This window comes from Cupressus sempervirens, chromosome 3, assembly GCF_028749045.1.
Source record: "Cupressus sempervirens isolate cs-2001-9-10 chromosome 3, ASM2874904v1, whole genome shotgun sequence".
Lineage (NCBI taxonomy): Eukaryota > Viridiplantae > Streptophyta > Pinopsida > Cupressales > Cupressaceae > Cupressus > Cupressus sempervirens.
Genome location: NC_143120.1, coordinates 786817967 through 786837595, shown reverse-complemented (window position 1 = coordinate 786837595; position 19629 = coordinate 786817967). Strand labels below are relative to the sequence as shown.

Here is a 19629-nt window from a genome sequence, read left to right as displayed (position 1 = left end):
GTTGATTGCAAAGAGAATTATAGTGCACTAATTGGAAAAGGAAGAAGAGCAAACACTGAGAATGGAGGCACATTCGCCATATGCCTGTTAATTCAAACATATAGACATTGTTCCCCTTGAATTCTTTTAAACCAAATATATATAACCTTCCTAAAAAGTTAAGTTTGGGTATCTTTGTAGTCTTATATTCATTCAAATTGAATTCTATAGTAGTCCCTATGTACATCCCACCATCGACAAGAGTAATGACTCAGACAATACAAGCCCAAATTGGGTTATTATAAAATACAAAGGCCTACAATTTCTAGTAGGGAGTTAGACTAGAAATATTGCAAATTCAGGGAGTGTAACCATAAGCCAGAGACTGAGTCAAATAGTTTATGCTCTCTATATTCTTGTAAAGCTTATGCATCTATAGTTTTCATAATAGGAAACAAGAAAATTAATTGCAATAAGATCATCATACCTATGTAAAGATATGCCATCAATAGTTTGTAAATATTATCCAACATATAATGTTTTCATGGCCTATGCTAGTGTGTTTACATATAGCAAGTTGTTTCATATGCAAGGTCTTAATTATCATGCAAATTAGTTCCTCACTTGCTAAGTATCAGTTTACTGATTATTATATGTCAAAGACTTGAAAGAAAATCAAAATTCCAACAGACTTCACTGCTAACCTTTAAGAAATTTTACCTGTAAAACTTTCTCCCAAATGCTTTCTTTTCCTGTAATTGCTAAAGGAAGATTAACCCCTTGAAGAACCATATAATCTATTTCCTTCTCCCATCTTTCCCAATCCCACCAAACATAGGAATCTATATACAAAAAAATTAAATAGAAAAAGGTTAGAAAGAAACCAACAAATAGGAAAAATAGAAAATCAAAAATAGACTTCAATCAATATCTCCTTTCTAGGCTATTAAAACAATGTTCCTACAATTCATTTTGATTTTGTCTACTGAGTTAACAACATAACAAACAAAAATGTGTCAAGAAATATTCAACAAGATATCTATTTTGAACATCCAAACACTTGTTCTCTTAGATACTTAATATCCAGGTCAGCACCCAAACCCTTCCCATCATATATAATACATTCTATAAAAAAATTGGTGTGTATAATATAAATATCATTGTGTGCAAAAACAAGCTACTACATATAATCCTTATAGATGTAACCAATTACTTGACGAAATCCAATGTTAGTTCTTTTTTTATGGATTCCATTATGTAAGAATTTTTTGCATCGATGTTTAGATAGCACGCCACTATTTAAAAGACTCAAGTTCACCATGCCTCATTATATTGTATTTAGCCTCTTCCAATTTGGACTCACTATTCCATTTTTGCTCATTGACTTATTAAAATTTCTCATCTATATTATTGTTTCTCACACATAAATTTGCTTTGTTCATATTCACATCATCTAATATATTCTATTTAATAATGCCTATATGTCAATCTTTCTATAATCACTCCCTTGGGTGCCTAATTCATCATCACAATTGCAACCTAGTATACATGCACAATAAAATGTGTCCATTTTATCAAAAAAACTATAAACTGATATGTTCCCCTAGAAATATGTGAAGGCTCTTCATGTTGTTTCCCTAACAATAATGAGTGATGAAATTTAGGTGCATAAGAATCACTATTACGAGAAGCCTGCTCAATATGATATCTGCCTCTTTGAGAAATCCCCATTAACCAATTAGTTCTTGAATTAGGATCATAACTATATTGAGACTACCTATTGTATAGTCCATTATTCTGCATTCTTGTTAGGTTTGTTTGAATTAAATAGTCAAATTCCAAGCTAGACAAACTTATAGGGAAGCCTCTAGTCACTTCTGCAGGTGCATATTCCTCATCTCTATTTGTAGGCTGACTAAGTTTTATTCCTCTCACATAATCCTTTGAAGTATTGGTATGTAGCCTCCTAAAACCCTCACTACCACTAGACTTTTTTTCGTAACCTCTAACATAGCCTTCTTGAAAATTGGGCAATTTTCCTTGGAAAACTCTTCTTATTTCTTGCCCCAACTCATTTCCTTCACTCAGAAGCCCTCTTGTCTCATATTCTCTATTACCACTATCAGGTCCTACATCAAATGTTCTACCAAAACCATTTGTAGCATTTATGTGTCCAGAACCCTATTCTCGCATATAACCATTATACTCAATCTCATCATCTATCATTAAATCCATTTTCTTTAGGGGTGGTGATGAAATAATTAGATCCTTTTCAATCTTGCCTTTATCAAGTGCCTCTCTTTTTCTATCTCTATGAAACCTTTCACTCTTAGACATAGTCTTTTTAGACTTGTTTGCATCAAGTTTTCTTTCTTTAATCTTCCCTTTTTTGAGCCTCTCTCTCCCTATAGGTTCTTCTCTTCCCTTTTCTCTCACTAGTGACTTTACTTTCTTACCAGTCATATGATCATCTTTTCTTTTATCCAAAATATCTAGTTGATATCCTAAAGATAAATAATTAGTTTTTGATTCCATTGCACTATCTTTGAGAACACTAGACTTGTTAATGGTCTCAAGTCCAAAAGTAGTGGATTGTTGATCTTTCTTTTCATGTTCTCCTAAACCAAGATTCCCTTCAAATGACTACAAAGGTTTTGTTTTAGAAACACCATGCTCCACTATTATTGTATGATCTTTTAAATGTCCTTGCTTTACTACAATTTCCTTGTGTATTGATGTCCAATCAAGTTGGCTCTAGAGATAAAGTGGTGGTGCAATTGTATTCCATTGGCTTAGTTTATCGTCATCATCATCTATAGAACCTGGCAAATAAAATGATTAGGAAAATGAAAATCATTGTGATAAGAACATAACCTAAGAGAAAAAGAATTCATAATCCTTCACAATTTAATGACAAGTAAACAAACCTCATCTCACAATAGCTTTGGATCCTCCCAAAGAAGATCATATCTTTCTAGTTTCTTGTCAAGTTTGTTTAGATAAGTTACAAACCAAAAAGATTAATATCGGCCATTAAATTCAATGGCACAGGTCAAAGCTTGATTCAAGGTGTGCTTAATTTGTGAAATATAATTCATACATTGGAGAAAGCTTCTAGTATGTACATGTTCAATGACATTCTATAAAAAATAGAGATGACTAACATTTTTGTTTCCTTTGGAACAATAAGTATGACTAATTTTGGAAGGAACTCTGAATCCTTGTTGATAAATTTATTCGCAAGGGTGGCATGGACACGAAATGGAAGATTCGATCCCATTATCTGAATAAATTTGAGTTATAACAAAATCAAAGGAAAATAAAGAATAACTTGGTGAAGTACACAATTCTTGATTGCTAGACTTTCTTGTTTGTCCTATGCGGTTGTATATAATTACATGATAGATCATTTTCTCACATTTATTATAGAGCAATAGGAGTATAGTATTGCTTACCAATCTGGTACCTGTTATCAATTCATCTTCCATTATAGTCATCCAATCTCATTTACAAAACTCAAAATCATCCCGAAGATGTCAGAAATAATGCATACATATCAGACCAACATCATCATACAAGAATTATTCATTATAGAGTTTACACTAAGCAATAAATTTAAGACATAGCTCTAAGATATGGAATCAGATTAATTCATGAGGTAAAAAATTTCAACTTGGCAAATACTCAAACACAATCGATGCAAAAAAAATCAGCAACTTAGAAAGCACTATTATTTTAAAGAAACTTTATATTGTAAACTTTAATTAAGAAATATATTACATAATAATTTGATAACTTGAAAGAAAGATACATGGTTTTACAGTAAAAACATGTGAAAATTGCATTTTAACAAGCATTATAATTTTTACCAATGTTATCATTTTTACCCATCTTTTTACATCTATAGAAAAGCAAGAGTTAAAGCTTTTGAAAACTCACCCAACAAAAAAGAGAACTCAACAACTCAAAGGACTACTCAAGCATTTACAAACTATAATAATTGGAATCACTAGATTTTAAAGTGAAGGCCCTAAAACCTTACAAATATGTTTTTTCCTAGAACTACCTTTGTATGATAATGATGACAAAGAGTGTGCTTATGGCCAAGCCAATTAAATTATGTGTTATTCCATCATGTTCTAGCACCACAAATCATTCACATGCAAAATATGAGTTGCACCATGCTATCCTTTATAAATTCCAAGCCTGTGCTTAGCCCTGAACTGATCCAATCAACAGTGTTCCTAGATTGATTTTTTAAAACGTGGAATAATCATCAATTCTTTCATGTTAATTCAAGAATAGCCCAACTAGCACAACTTTGTATGACATCGTCACCCAAATAGTAGCACTTGTAAAGTTTCCAAGAAGGGGCAAATCAAACACCTTGTGGTATGGAAAAATCACTTTTTTTGAATCAATTCTATTGTGAGTTACCTACTTCATTCATAATGAAAGGATTAGAGCTCTCAACTATGTTTTAATGCTATTGTTTTTGTAGAAACCTAAAAACCTTTAGAAAATAAAGTATTTTTATTTTCTGAAAAAGTCCTGATGACATCATCATTTATTAATTAATTAATTATTTAATTAATTAATTAATTTTCATGCCATTAAATCCCTTTATCTTAATTAAAAATATTTAATTAAGGAATCCCTCCCAAAAATGTTTAAATCTTATTTAAACATTATTTCCTTATTTATTAATTATTTAATTAATAAATTGACCAAAAATACTAAAATAAATAAAAAATTTATTTTTTGCCCAAAACTTGGCCAATTTCCTTATGACCAATAACCTCTTCCAAAATCTTCTAATCCTTCTTTAATTTCGATTAAAGGCTAATCTCATCATTTCCTACCCCTAACCCCAACTCAAAATATTTAATTAAGATTAAATATTAATCCTCATGTTTATTAAAAAAGTTTTAATAAATATCTCCTCAACCCAAACCCTTGAAATAAATAAAACTTTATTTATTTCCTAAAAATCTAATTTATCCTCATCCTAAGAAGTTCTAGACTCTTCTAGAAAGTCTTCATCCTCATCCTAGGAAATTCTAGACTATTCTAGAAAGTCTTTATCCTCATCCAAAATCTAGACTCTTCTAGAAGATGTCTTTAAACCTAATCCTAATCCCCTCCTAACCTTGTCACATTCCCTAAACATGGGTTAAAACTTACTAACCCAAGCCAAAGTTAACAAATATCTCCTCCTTCACCCACCCTCATTAAATGCCATCCACTTGCCTATCCCTAAGCTAATCCTAAACCATCCTAATCCATCCTCTAATCATTTGCACAAGCCTAAACAAGCTTAAACCCTTCCTAATCAAGTCCAAGTCGAAATTGCTCTCATCACCCTCAAAATATCTTAACCATAAAACTTTATGAAGTCCACTAGGTCATAACTGACTCTTACAAGCCCTTTTATTGCTCTTACAAGTCATTATGAGAGTCCTTATGAAGATTTTATCCCTTGAGCCTCCTTTGTTGACTCATCCTTCCCCTTTCCTCCATCCTCTCACCATGTGACATGTGTCACTCCTTGATTGGTTGTAAGGAAGCACAATCCATGTGCTCTCCTCTCATGCAATCTAAGCCCTCCATGAGCTTTTTCCCATCGTTGCATCCTAGCCCTTGATCCCTCAAGCCCTTTGCCTATTTAGGGAATCCTCTCCCAAGCCATTTTAACACAATCCATGAAGTAAAGTTATAATGCTATTTTGAGAGCCAAATCCATACTAAAGCCATCTATCCACACCAAAAATCCACAATCATCCATTGAAGCCTTTGGAAGCATATTGAGCATACATCCTATCCATTTAGATAAAGCTACTCAACAAGAGAGCTTCTTATTGAGAGAGTCCATTAATGGCTCATATTCTCAATTGAGAGCTCATCTTAGTCTATCTTGAAGTTTATGAATTTTGTTTAGTTTGTAGAAGCTTTATTTAAATTTGGTTTCTATTAGCATACTAACATTGCTCATATACAGTTTTAAATTGCAAACTTTGGTCTGTTTATATTGTGAAAAGTTATACTGTAATTGTATTGCACACTCTGATCTATTTGTAACATTGTTAGGCAAGTTATCCTAGATAATTGTGCACAAAATTCATCCTCAGTACTAAAGTTAACATGTTTTGCAATTGATATGTTCTCCCAGAAAATATAGACTAGTTGACTCATTGTAATGCTAAATATTGACTAGATAAAAAGAGTAACAGTCCTATAATATACCTTTTATCCTTCACAACAACACTCCTATAAGATGTGGAAATTTTGATAAAATGTGTCCATGCCTACAACATTTTGATTTTCCATTTGATTTTATATTATTTACAAGAAAAATGATGGTGCAAAAATTTTCCATTTGTTGTCAGAAATAATTAATAAGAATTAAAACTAGAAAGCAAAGATTATAAGTCTCACTATGAAGGAGAAAAAACACCTAATAAGTAATGACAGAAAACTTGAAATTGTATTCACTATAAATGAATGGTAAATCAATGAACTTATAGTGAATGATATGATTCCTACTCCCAAGCCCATCAATATCCTCCCTAGATACAAAATTGAGGAATCCTGCACCCAGATATCAATAATGAAATTAACATAGAAGTATATTATTTTCTTATACAAGCTGCATAATTTATGAGACTAAACTTTAAGTTTAATACATGGAGTCATAATTCTAGGATGATTTTTTGTGGATCATGCCTATATGACATGTAATTTTATTGATATAAAAGTATAACTTGCCTCTACCAAACAAATGGCTATTTGCCCTATAATGTTTGGTATTGAGGTTACAACTAGTTCCTATGTATATAAAGAGAAAACTCAAAAAAATATCAGAATCCATACAGGGGGCATCTTACTTTAGTTAATATTGAAAGGAATAACTTAATTGATCTATCAAGCCATATTTTCCTTCAACAATCATGAATTCCTAAGAATGTACCTCTTTTCTTCCAATATGATCAGCAAGTAGCCCACTGATCACTTAGAAGCTCCTTTTTTGTTCAATGATTGTTGATAGTACTACCACATGTATTTAGCTTTATATTTCAATTCATCATCATCCTTTAGTAATATCTCTTCAGCACTCAAATAAAACATTTCTATAGTGTTGTCTTGTATTGCAATTTTGAGTTCCATCTCTATAGAAGTCTTTAATGGGTGTAGAGAATTATATGTACATTTGAGATCAACATTTATAGCTCTCACACGGTCCATCACTATATTGCTAAAATCATTTGGTGATTGATTTCATGCTACTATTGAAATTAACAATTTTAATTAGTTGCTTTAGGGCTAGAACTAGACTTAAAATTCCCTTAGCTCAATCTCTTTTGTTGCTATTTTTTTATTCTGTCCACTCTTTAGATTGTCCTAACTTATTCAAAAGACTCTCAATCATGAATCAAGTTTTACCTTAACCTTTCAAGAATCACCACAATTGGCAATATCATTTCTTGGTTCTTCTAGTATATTCCAGCACCTTCCAATTATAGTGTCTGTTGCTTTTACTTGTTTTGGTGCATCTTGATTGTCTAAGTAAGGCATCTAGTTTTTCTAGCTATACTAGAATGTAATGATATATCTCTTCTCATCTTCAAACCTAGTTGAATTACATTTTAAATTATTGTATGTAGTACTTCATAGATTAGAACTTGGGGTAGAAACCTGGTAACCTTTCTTAACCTCCAAATGAGGCTTTGAGAAATAGAGGGCAGAGCATCTAAATTGAACTTGATGCCATGTCTCACTACCATCTTATATCTAATGAAATGTAAATCTTTTCAGTCTTGTAGAGCTCATTATATAAGATAAGTCAATCCATCAAGTGGGAGGGCTCAAGTGTTGTCCTTGTCTCCTCTAATACATGAATGAAGATAGGACTTCAAGCACCTGAAAATGAGAAATATCAAGTTTCTTCCTATGAAAGTTTCCTTTAGAATCTTGTCCAAAAAATTTCTATTGAGAGTGCACAACACAATTGCATGATTTAACCTAAAGAAAGGTGCGTATTCTAGGCCATGGATCATGGTCTTTTTTTGTCTCTATAGTGGATTTGTGCTTCCTCTTTGTCACCCCATTTTAATGAGGATTAGTGGACACCCTCTTGAGCTTTGCATGTAGAAAAAAAGTGTCAAAGTTCTTGCATCCATTTTTAGATCTCTAAGGTCTCATCTCTAGTCTTCATGAATTAAATCCAAGATTTACAAGAACAATCATTGGTAAATGAAATATATTTGAGTGAATCCAATTAATAATCCTACTTGATCCATGTTCACTACTAGGGGAATTCATCTTTGTATACTTGTCAAGTGCTTAACTCTTGCACTCTCATCTCCTTGATCTTGAATTTTGGCAATATCTGTAGAATGAATTTTATGAGAGGCAATGGTCTATAGTCCAGGTGGCCAATGCTTGTGCAAAAGTTTTCATAGCTAGTGAAAATTAAACACTAGGGTTGCATGTTTGATAAGATTAGAAAGTGAGCTACAAAGGCCACCATTCTACATTTATCAGGCTAAAACTTAGCAATATCTTTTTTACAATATCTAATAATGACATTGATTTACAAACTCAACCACACTAGATGCTTGTTCTTAGTTTACTCAAGAACATATGAGATATCATGGAGCTCAATAAAATCACTTGAAGACATGTAGAAGGAAACAAATACTATCTTTGTATCTAGATATGTGACATAATCAGTCAACACCTGTACATTGTCGATTGTTCTAGAATTTTGTGAAAGGCTTCTTGTTGAATGTCATGGCATAATGCTCCATTAACTACATACTACTTTAAGATAGAAATTTTATTTGGTTGATAGACATGACACCACAGAGAAGGCTGTCTCAAGATTGGATAAAAGCTCATCTACTTCTGAAGCTTCTGCACTCTCTAGAAACAAATTTTATTGCTCTTGCCCTTTTTTTTCTTCTCAGGACATTGAGAAGTATAGTGTTCATACTTGTGGCATTTGAAACACTTGATATGGCTAAAGTACTTATTCACTTGTTGAGAACCAAAATCATCCTTTCCACCCTTGACCTATGGTACACCATGCTTTAAAGACAGGCAATGCAGGGTATAGAGTGATGCATTTCGAGGATGTTAGGGGAAGGGAAGCATTTTATTCAAGGATTACAGGGGACAACAATTTAAAAAAAAGGGTAAAACTTAAAAAATATTAGGAAATGTTGATTACTTATTAAAAAGGAATTATTATATACTTCATATATTTTATAAGTTTAGATATAGCACAAATTCAAACAAATATATAGCAGTATTGATCACAAACATATTTCTTCACCTCTCATCACACAAGAATATTATCTTGGTGTTTTGTTCAAACTCCTACTGGAGAAGATAAGGGGAGCATTCCTCTATAAATTTCTCTTTTGATTCTTCAATTTTCATTGAGAATTAGTATTAATAATTTCAAGGGTTTACTGTACAAATACCAGATACCTAGTGAGTTGAGATTTACCATATGGACTCAAATCTAATATGCATGTGATTTTTCTTCACTCACTCATTATAGGTAGTATACTTGTATCAGGATTCTAGCATTTATGGTACTTGTGCAGTCAACTGATACCCATGAAGAATTAGGGGCATTTTTTTCAAATGATCCATAGTTCATGAGTGAACTAATGAAAATCCTATAGTCCGATGACAAAATTCCTAACAATATTAGGGCATTAGCTATGTGGGCTTTAAGTTAATAGTTTATAAAAATATCTAAATGCCAAGTGAGGAGTCGAGTGTTGAATGTTCCAAACATAGATAGCAATACAACCGATTGCATGTTTCTATTGAGCTTGCTCCAAAAGATTGTGATGTTATTGACTACAATAGAAGCATGCTCAATTTCATTAGTGGAAGGTTCTTTGTACAATTTCTTGGCCCATATTACATCATCATTATCTTCTCCAAGACCTACAAGAGAAATAGGCCTGATTCCAACCCTTCTTCCTTTGTTAAAGGACATCAATCCTACTCACATGCATCTTGTTTTATGTGGTGTGAAGATTCTCTAAAAGTTTATGGATTACAATAGTCTTGTAGTTACATTATTTAGGGATCTTAGGAATCTAGATAATTCAATCAAAAGGATGCAAATTGAGATCAACAGGATTGTGGAGGTTCCTCAAGGGACTGACATTGCAACATCATCATCATACAATGAACTATGATATGAAGGATAGATTTTATATTGTCAAAGGCATCCTATTAAGGCATTGCTTAAGGTTATAGGGTTAACAACTGATGCACTGGGGACCACTACAAGGGATCCAAACTCAGAGAAGAGTTCTTTTTTGTCAAGCTTATCATTAATATTTTGCCATCACCATAAGTTTGGAGGTGACATCTCTTCTTCTAAAGTCACACTAATGAAAAAACTTATTCATAAAAATCCAACTTGTTTCCCAATGCTTAATGTAGCAGGACTTCCCACTAATGTTTTGGATGCTATTTCAAAAGACTTTTTGTTGTCTTCTTCAAAAGAACTTTGTTGTATCCCTAATGGTCTGGATGCTCTATGTCTCAATAATGGTTGGTTGTAGGCAATAACTAAAAGAGATGCTTTGTAGTTTCTTGTAGGTGTCTTCACATTAAGGAAATATTTTCTATCACTTAATGAAGGGGTCGCTCCTTTGGATAATGCAATGGAAGAGTTAATGCACCATGTTCCATCTCACAAAGGTGTTTGACTCTATGTCAACCTATTTATAAAGGCTTCACCTACAACAATTGAAAAGGATAGCAACTTGGTGTTGGAAATAATCAAGACTGGCTAGGTTACTGAGAGGGGAGCGGTGAATTAGTAACCTCAAAAACTTTAAACTAATTCAACACTTAATTAGCATAATCCATTCACCATTAATTCATCTAATCTACTGCATGCATGAGAAACTGAAACCATGACACATGAACATAATTTTTTTTGACCTAGAAACCTTCCAAATAGAAAGTAAAACTGCGATGGGGATGATACCCACAAAACTTCAATACTGCAATATAAAGTTGGCTTGTTAAGGCTTACAATGATCACTTCTATTGATCTACCCTATTAAAGGATTTAGAAACTAATTCACCTATTGGGATTAAATAGTAGATCTGACTTACAACTTGATTACTGATTAGATCCTTGAAGTATATATCACCTCTTATCATAAATATAACTTTAATGCTCCTTATAGACCTTGGTAAATACTCTACTTTGCTATTGATTTGCATTCACTCTTCTCAAAACATTGCTTCATGCTACTTACATTTTCTTCTTCATTCCTTGATACATTGGTATGATACAATAAATCACATATATATACCATTCCAATAATTACAATTACAAGGTCGGCTAAAACACAAGTAAACAAAATATTACTAAGGTTGCCAAATAGTAGAAACTCAGGTTCTATAAGTTGACTTGGTGAACTTTTGATACTTGGTGTCCACTACATTACTCAACATCATGATGCAGTCAGTAGAAGAAGAGGCTTAGTCCATAGTAATCACACAACATAGCTTCAAACTTGGTGACGATTGGAGACTCGGTAGATATAGTGTAACTCGGTGGAAACTGATTTCTATGTTTACCTTGCTTGAACTTGGTAAACACTACTCATCCATCACTCAGTAGACACTAGCTTCTCACCATAGAAACTAATGACTCGATAGACACTATGAAGCTTGGTGACCACTATTTGCTCAGCGATAACTTTTGGACTACACACTATCTATTTTCACTTGTTAGCTTTTGGAATGCTCGGTATGAACTAGAGACTAAATTAAGAACTTGGTAACCATATAGAATTGAATAAGTGTTGTCACTAATGACAAATATAACTTAATTTCAACACTTGGAGGTGTCAAAAAATAATATAGTAAGACAAGTTGAGATTGAGACCCAATAAATTGCCCTCTTGGGAAGTGCATATGCCCAAGCATATAAGTTACTACCACTTTCTACACTCAAACTCATCCCTAATCAATCTAGTGGCAAGGAAGATCCTTGAAAATTATTAGCTGAAAAACAAAACCATTAATGTCATGGAACAAGTAATGTCACTATTACATCAATCTAGTAGGGAAAGCAATAGAGAATCCACATTAAGGATTGTGCATTTGCAACAAGAAAAGAAACATCATATATAAGTGACTTTGTGAAATAGAGGAAGTGAATTTTGTTGAGGAAATTATAATGATGATTTCATGAAACAACCATATAAGTCAACTAGACCACAAAATCAAACAAGAAGTCACATCACAATGTCAAAACAACACAATAACCTAAGAACCTAAGTTGCATGAGTTATAAAACTTGGATAGTGTGTTTAAATACCTCTAGATTCCTTGAAACATTAAAAGATGATCCAGCTATTGGATGAACTAATAGCTATGAGGAATAATTTGTAGAAATTGATAACTCAAACTCGAGAAAGGTACAACTTTTCTCAACATCTAGACTCTTATTGCAAAGATATCACACTCTTTGCAACACTACTTCCTGCTCCTCTATATCATCTTGGTGACAATTTGGAACCAAAATTTTTTTTACACTTTACATGATTAGTGTAAAAAGGTCACATGGTAGCAAGAACTTTACTCACAGTCTCAAAATCAAGGGAATTAGGTGACTTCTTTTTAGACTTTTGAGGTTTGTGATGTTTTAGTTGCATTTATCGAGCCACCAATATCAATATCTATTTTATCCTCTTATCGTTCAAGTCAACCAAGACACATTCTAAAACCACATAAATCATAGGAGTTATAGGAAATTTGAACCTTATGCCAATATTATGGAAATTTCCATTATTTCTCTAGAACCCACTAACTTGAAACAACTTGAAAAACAACTTGAAATATCTAATAATAGAATTCACCATCTATTATTGATCGTAGCAATTGGATATTTTACAAAGAATATAAAGTTTAAACTAGAAGCTCTTACAATTAGCTGATAACAGTGACCACAATTAAAATGGATCACATTTTTTCTTTGTGAATTGATTAGCAATGATAAACTAGATGCATGCATTGTGCTTCCTTTTCTAATAGACTTAACAATAGACTATGATTTCAATCAAGCTACAATTTGATGGTTGAATGATACCTTAATACTCTAAAGTTGAACATTATGATTTTGGCTAAGATTGGATTACAATCTGTCACACACACTATTGAAGTCCACTTTGTAACTTGTGATTAAATGAAGAAGCCCTTGCTAAGTTTTGGTCTTATGTCAAAAGAAAGGAATCACTAGGGTTTACAACTCGAGAAGGTTTCTTGGGAAAGAAACTTGCTGAGATAAAATAAAAATCAAACACAATAGCATAATGAATGAGCCTCAACCCCTAGTTGATCCTTTTATAAAATTCTCCAACCAAAAAGCATTCAAATTCCTTCTTTATTTCCATCCTTCAGACCTAGGCATAAATTTATAATCACTTTATATTAGCTAAATCTTCACCATGGCACTCACTAGGTGTAATAATTTTATAGCTTAAATAAAGCCCCATCATTAAACATAATGAATAATTATATATATTTCAAAGAACTTCAACTTTTTGGTCTAATATTTAATTATTCTGTCATTTCTTGGCTGAAAAATAATATTTCCTCATTTTAGAAAAGTGCAGGCCTAGAGCTAAGGTATAAGTTCAGATATATGAGACAACCAAGGTCACTAAGGGATTATATCCAGACCTACAGATCATATATTGTTGTAGATGCTAGATTGGGCAAAGTTTGAGAAATTGAGTTTCTTCATAACTAGCTTGAAACTAGGTCTGATGGAAGAAATGAGAAAGGCTAGGCCTACTATGGTAGAGGAAGCCATTGCCATTGTGAATGCTCTTGATGACCACCAATTTGGGCACAAAGAAACCAACAACAATAATGTTGAAGAATGATGAGAAGAGTAGTAGTACCACCAAGTCAGCTAGATCTTCTTCGAGTACAAAGATGATAGGGTTGTCAAAACCAACACATAATAAGGACTTGAGAAAGGGGAAATATAAGGATCCTAAGACTAATTCCAAGCCTCCAATGAGCAAGGGGTGCTTTATCTATAGAAACATAGGCCATTGGGCCAAGGAATGTCCAGAGAGATAGAGGTTGCCTTCGATGAAAAATGAGGATGTAAATTCATCTTTGCACTAATAGATAATATGGGTGAATAAGAGTAAATCAAGCATTCAAAGATAAGAATTCAACAATGATTACCCATGTACAAATGATCTCTCACAAATAAAGGAAAGAGAAAACTCATTGGGAAAAAATTATATAGATTACCTCATTATATATTTAATATTCAATCAATCTTGGTATTGTTGAAGCAAGCCATCTTTTCTATTCTCTCTTGTGGAAGTTAGTTTGGTCTAGCAAGGATTGTATGGGTATTGAGGAGTCGCCAATAAACTCCTACACTTTCCATTTAGTTGTGTGGTGATTGATAAAATCAACAAAAAAATGTAAGACAAATGATAAAGAATTCGAGGTGAAAATGTTGAATCAGAGAAATCTGGGATAGCTTCATACGTTTCTATCTATTCCCCTCTCTCCTTAATGGATATTTTAGAGGAGTCCTTATAATAGAAGATCACAATAAGAGGACCTTTGGTCAGCTCAAGCTTTTAAAGTTTTCCTAACAATTCCATTTGCCTAAGGTTTATGGTAATTACCAACATTGTTTAGAGGTCTGAAGTTCATTTACTGAAAATGAAACAACAATAAAAGATGAAAGTAGACACATTATATGGGAATACAACAAAAAAACACTATCAAGACAAAATGATATAATAATAAATGAGAAGTGAATTCTAATAGAGTATTGATCATTAGAAGATAAGAATAATAAATTATGTTCCCAATTCCAGGACAACAAGCTAAATCTTCCATACAAGCCCCAATGGTTCTTGACAATGTCTGCACATGTCAATAAAATTGATCAATAAATGCTAGTAGAAAGGAATAGAAAGTTGAAGTCATAAAATATAATAGAATTTTTGTTACATTATAATGCTTATAGTTTAATAAAATAAGTATAGATTGTAATTGTTGAAAAATAATTATAAAAATACATTACAGGATCACTATAATAAAGTTTATAAAGGCTGATAACAAAAGCATCTACCCTAAATGAAAATAGCATACAATAGACGTAAACCATTACCTATGATTTTCATGCATGTCATACTCTTTTGAATGAAGACCATGGTTATTAGAACTAGTGAAACCAAGCTACTTCAAAATTTGCAGATGAGCTATTTGTTTTAAGATGATTCTAGGCTCCCCTATGGGTCAACTGGTGATTTTGTTTAGTCTCTTCATATAATATTTGCAGAATAAGGGAACATGCATTGTCTACAATTTTATCACTGTATATGCTCTTTTTAGCCACTGCCAAATCTCAAAATATTTCATCATTACAATTTATTGATTTATTTCCTATCCAATTTGTTGTGGATGATTCTAGTAGGATGCATTGATGATATTCTATAAAAGGAAAAATAGCTTGTTTAACAAGGAGCAAAAAAATTCAATTGATTCAATTAGTAAGCAGTGGTTGCCCTTTAATTTGCATATTCAATGTGTAATGAGTGTAGTGAACCATGCTTGCTAATGAAATCTTGAAGCTAGTTGAGAGATGAATAACCCATAGTAAACCACTTCTAATATTGTGCCAATTGAAGAGACTAAGTATAAATTCATATAGATAATAATCACATTTAGATATCAATTTTAATTTTTCAACTAAGCCAAATAAGCTTAGCCTATTAAAGTGATGCAGACACATAAAAATTTCCTAACAACATTGTTCAAGTGGATAATCTTGATCCTATGAGACTTGAAGTTGAGCATAAAAGATTTTATAAGGCAGTTCTAGAAGGAATAATACCACATCTATAAAATCATGACATTTTTATGTATTAGTTCTATCTGAAATTATTTTGTAGAATAGTGATTCTACTATTTTTCCTTTGTCATGGTTTACTATTCTTAGAGTTCTATTTTCCAATTTGTTTTGTAGTAAATATATGTTCAAGTGCATATAAAATTTACCTAATGTTCTAGGCTTATGGTGATTATGAGTTGTGCAGAGGAGAAAGAGAACATGCTCATCTAAAGCTAATCTTTCTAGTTCTTACTTCATTGCAGGGTGCTATGGAATATAATAAATAAGCTCTCACTTATTTTGAAGAAAAGGAGGTGTCAGTAATCTTCCTTTTCAGATGCCTTGATCCACCTCTCTTCTCTATGAGAACAATTGGAGTGCACGACACATTGACGAAATGCACATCAACCATAGCCCTCAAAACTCTTTCCCTGCTTATGTTGCACAAGAAAAGGAATAAAGAAAATTAGTAGATTATATGCATATCATGTGATTTTCATCTTCTTATTATATGGAACTAGACATATTTGATACATACACTGTATGCTAGATACAACAATGATATATTTATCTATAACATATTTTGTTTCTTCCACTTATTAAAACATGATTACTTATGTGACTAAAAATTAAAGTATTTCTCATAAATGCAATAGGTGGTTGTTCCAAGGGCTGCCATTGAAACCCTTGGAGTCATGAAAATATTCAAAAACTCGTCCATTGTAGCATGTTGGGCTGCCTGATTTAAACTCTATTGATCCTTGTCAAATCTTTAGAGTATTTGTAATAGTGATCTCATATATAAATATGTTTCTTATATGTTATAATCGAGATGCATCACTATCCTTTTTTGCTTATGAAATCAATAATCTAAAAATGAGAAATATTTTGTTCAATTCCTCCTTTTCTTGATGGTATATGAATTCTTAGTTGTTTCTTTTATGCCCATTACATAATCATGGCATATCTATTTCATTTATGAAATAAATTCAAACAACCTTATGGTATAGTCATAATGACTTGTAAGTAACAATTCAAGGCCAATTGACTTACACTATACATACAAGAAAAAATATAATTGCAATTATTAGAAGGAACATTGCTTATGATTCTTTTTGTTATCTTAAATGGAAAATATCCTAGAAAAAACATGAGAGTTCCTACTTATAAAATTTTCACTAGGAGAAATCTTTGGGATAGGAGAAGGAGAATGAGGAGGAGTACCTCATTAGGCTGCTATCATAGGATGTGAAAATTCAAATGGAAAGGCTCAATTCAATGCTTTTCATGGTAGGAGGTCGATTGCATTATTGCCACACGCATTGCTCATTCTACTAAAAAATTATATAAACATGAAGAGCATGTGGACCTTATAGTTGGAGAAGGGGCTATCCCATCTTTAGTTCAAAACCTTCAAGGACCTCTAGGTTGTGAGGGGGAGGGGTATATTGTTTATGAGTACAAAGTCTAAAAGGAGGCTACATTTGAACTAGGGCTTCTTGCAGTGAAGCTACAACATCAACAAATCATTAGAGATTCTAGTTCTCCTTCTGCTCATGTTTCTTTGCTAAAAAGCTACAGAAATGACTCCAACAATCATATTTTGATTGGTGTCCTTTGATGAGCTATTACTGGAATCACAAATCTAGCCCTTGAAAATGGAGCTGTCAAAACTCTATTGAGAACAAAGGAAGGAATTCCTCCTCTTAAATATTTTCTTGAGTTGACTAACACCAAGGTGGAGTGAGAAGTAGTAGGTGCTTTGTGAACTTTGACAATGAACCAAACAAGAACCAAATTATAGAATGCCATCACTTCAAACTGTTATTCTAATGATACATTATAAAGATGTTGGCATAAAAAAATGAAGCAGTTGGTGTAATTGGGATTTCGGTGCACTCATATATTAACATAAAGAAGGAGGTTCTTGTTGGAGCTTTGCAACCTATAGTTGGTCAATTGAGTTCAAGGTGTCATGAGAGCCAAAAAAAATTTGCTTTATTTTTGGGGCAATTTACTACAATAGATCCTAAATTCAAGGTGGACTTCATCCAAAGAGAGGTTGTTTGACCTCTTTCAAATATGCTTCAGATGCCTGATCCCCAACTAAAGGAGATGGAAACTTTTTCTTTGGGTAGATTATCATTGAATTCAAATAACCAAGATGGAATTTTTCATGATGGTGGATTAACTCCAATGCTAGAGCTATTTGATTCTTAAAATAGATCTCTTCAACATAATTATTTTTCTCTAAATGGGATGGTAGATAATGAGGACAATGTTTCTTATATTATAAAGGAGGGAGGAGTAAAATAGTTGCAAGATGTAGAATTGATGGTTTAGTTTTCATAGGATTGTGTGGCAAAGACCTTGAAAAGGCTAGATGAGACAATTCATGGAAGAGTATTGAAGCACTTGCTCTATTTGATGCGTCTATCTAAAAAAATGTTCAAGACATTTTTCCTTAACCCTTTGTCATTTGTGTTCTCTTGATGATCAGAGGATGATTTTTATTGATAATAATGTTTTAGAAGTACTTGTGGGTCTTTTATCTCCATTTGCAATCTCAAAATAACAACATGATGGTGTTGTTGTGTTGCATACTCTAGCAAAGATGGCTCTTGCACAATCTCCAATAGATGCAACTCTTCCACCTCTAATACATTAGGTCTACTTAGGGGATAAATATGCAAATAGTAACACATTGTTAGATGTTACCTTTTTAGTGGAAGTTAGGTGGTTCTATCCTCAAAGGATCTCAATACTAGAATTATTAGATACATTTTTGCCATGTTTGATGGAGGATAAAGGAAGGAAGAGGCAAAGGACATTGAAATTCCAAATATAAGATGGGAATTTTTTAAAATAATGATGATATTTGTTTACATAGGCATAGTTGATGGTACAATAGATATAACATAGGATGTTCTCAGGGTTCTAGATCAACATCTCTTAGAAGGGATTAAAATTTTATGTGAATTTGCAATCTCATGAGACTTCAATGTGGAAAATTTTGTAAATGTTTATGATCTTTCTCAGGCTTGCCATGCAACTTCACTAAGACATACCTATATTTTGTGGTTCGTTGAGAAATATGAACATATTTCTAAAATGCTTGGCTATCTTCTCTTGTAAAACACATGATCCTAGACATATTTTAGTACTTACTTCTAATATTACATCCATAGCCTCAAGTTCCATCATAGTAGACAAAAATCATCATTATTTTTGGTAATTGGGGGCTTGGGCATGACTAAGATTGCATGTAGTTTCATGAAATTTAATTTAGGGTTGAAAAGCTCTGAGGGACTTCTTGTCTGTGACCAACATTGCATATAGTTTCATAAAATTTAATCAAGGGATGAAAAGCTTCAAGGGACTTCTTGTGTGTGACCAAAATTGCATATCATGCAAGATGTCGAGGAGATGAAATAAAAAATACATGAATTTCTATAAAAGATAGGTTTTGAATCAACTTTTCATCAACAAATAATGTATGGGGATGTATAGAAATAAAAAGTTAAGGAATTTAGCAAATGATAGTGCTAGCAAGATTTTCAAACACCAAAAAGAACCTAGAAGAAGAATAGTCATCCAAGTCGCAAAGGTGCAACCACTTTTTTATTTCCCCAAAAATTTTCTTATGAGATTCTTAAATTCCTTTCTCATGTTCTCTTTTGTATATGCATCCCCTATGCATCTATACCTTCATGTCCAGATTAGAT

The 19629-nt window shown here is 32.5% G+C and overlaps 2 pseudogenes; one reads left to right on the top strand and one right to left on the bottom strand.

Moving 5' to 3' along the window:
• Nucleotides 1–1518: 1518 nt before the first annotated feature.
• Nucleotides 1519–3512, bottom strand: LOC149569156 (uncharacterized; annotated as a pseudogene).
• A 5541-nt stretch (nucleotides 3513–9053) lies between these two features.
• LOC149569155 (ARM REPEAT PROTEIN INTERACTING WITH ABF2-like) lies at nucleotides 9054–19110 on the top strand (annotated as a pseudogene).
• Nucleotides 19111–19629: the final 519 nt, after the last annotated feature.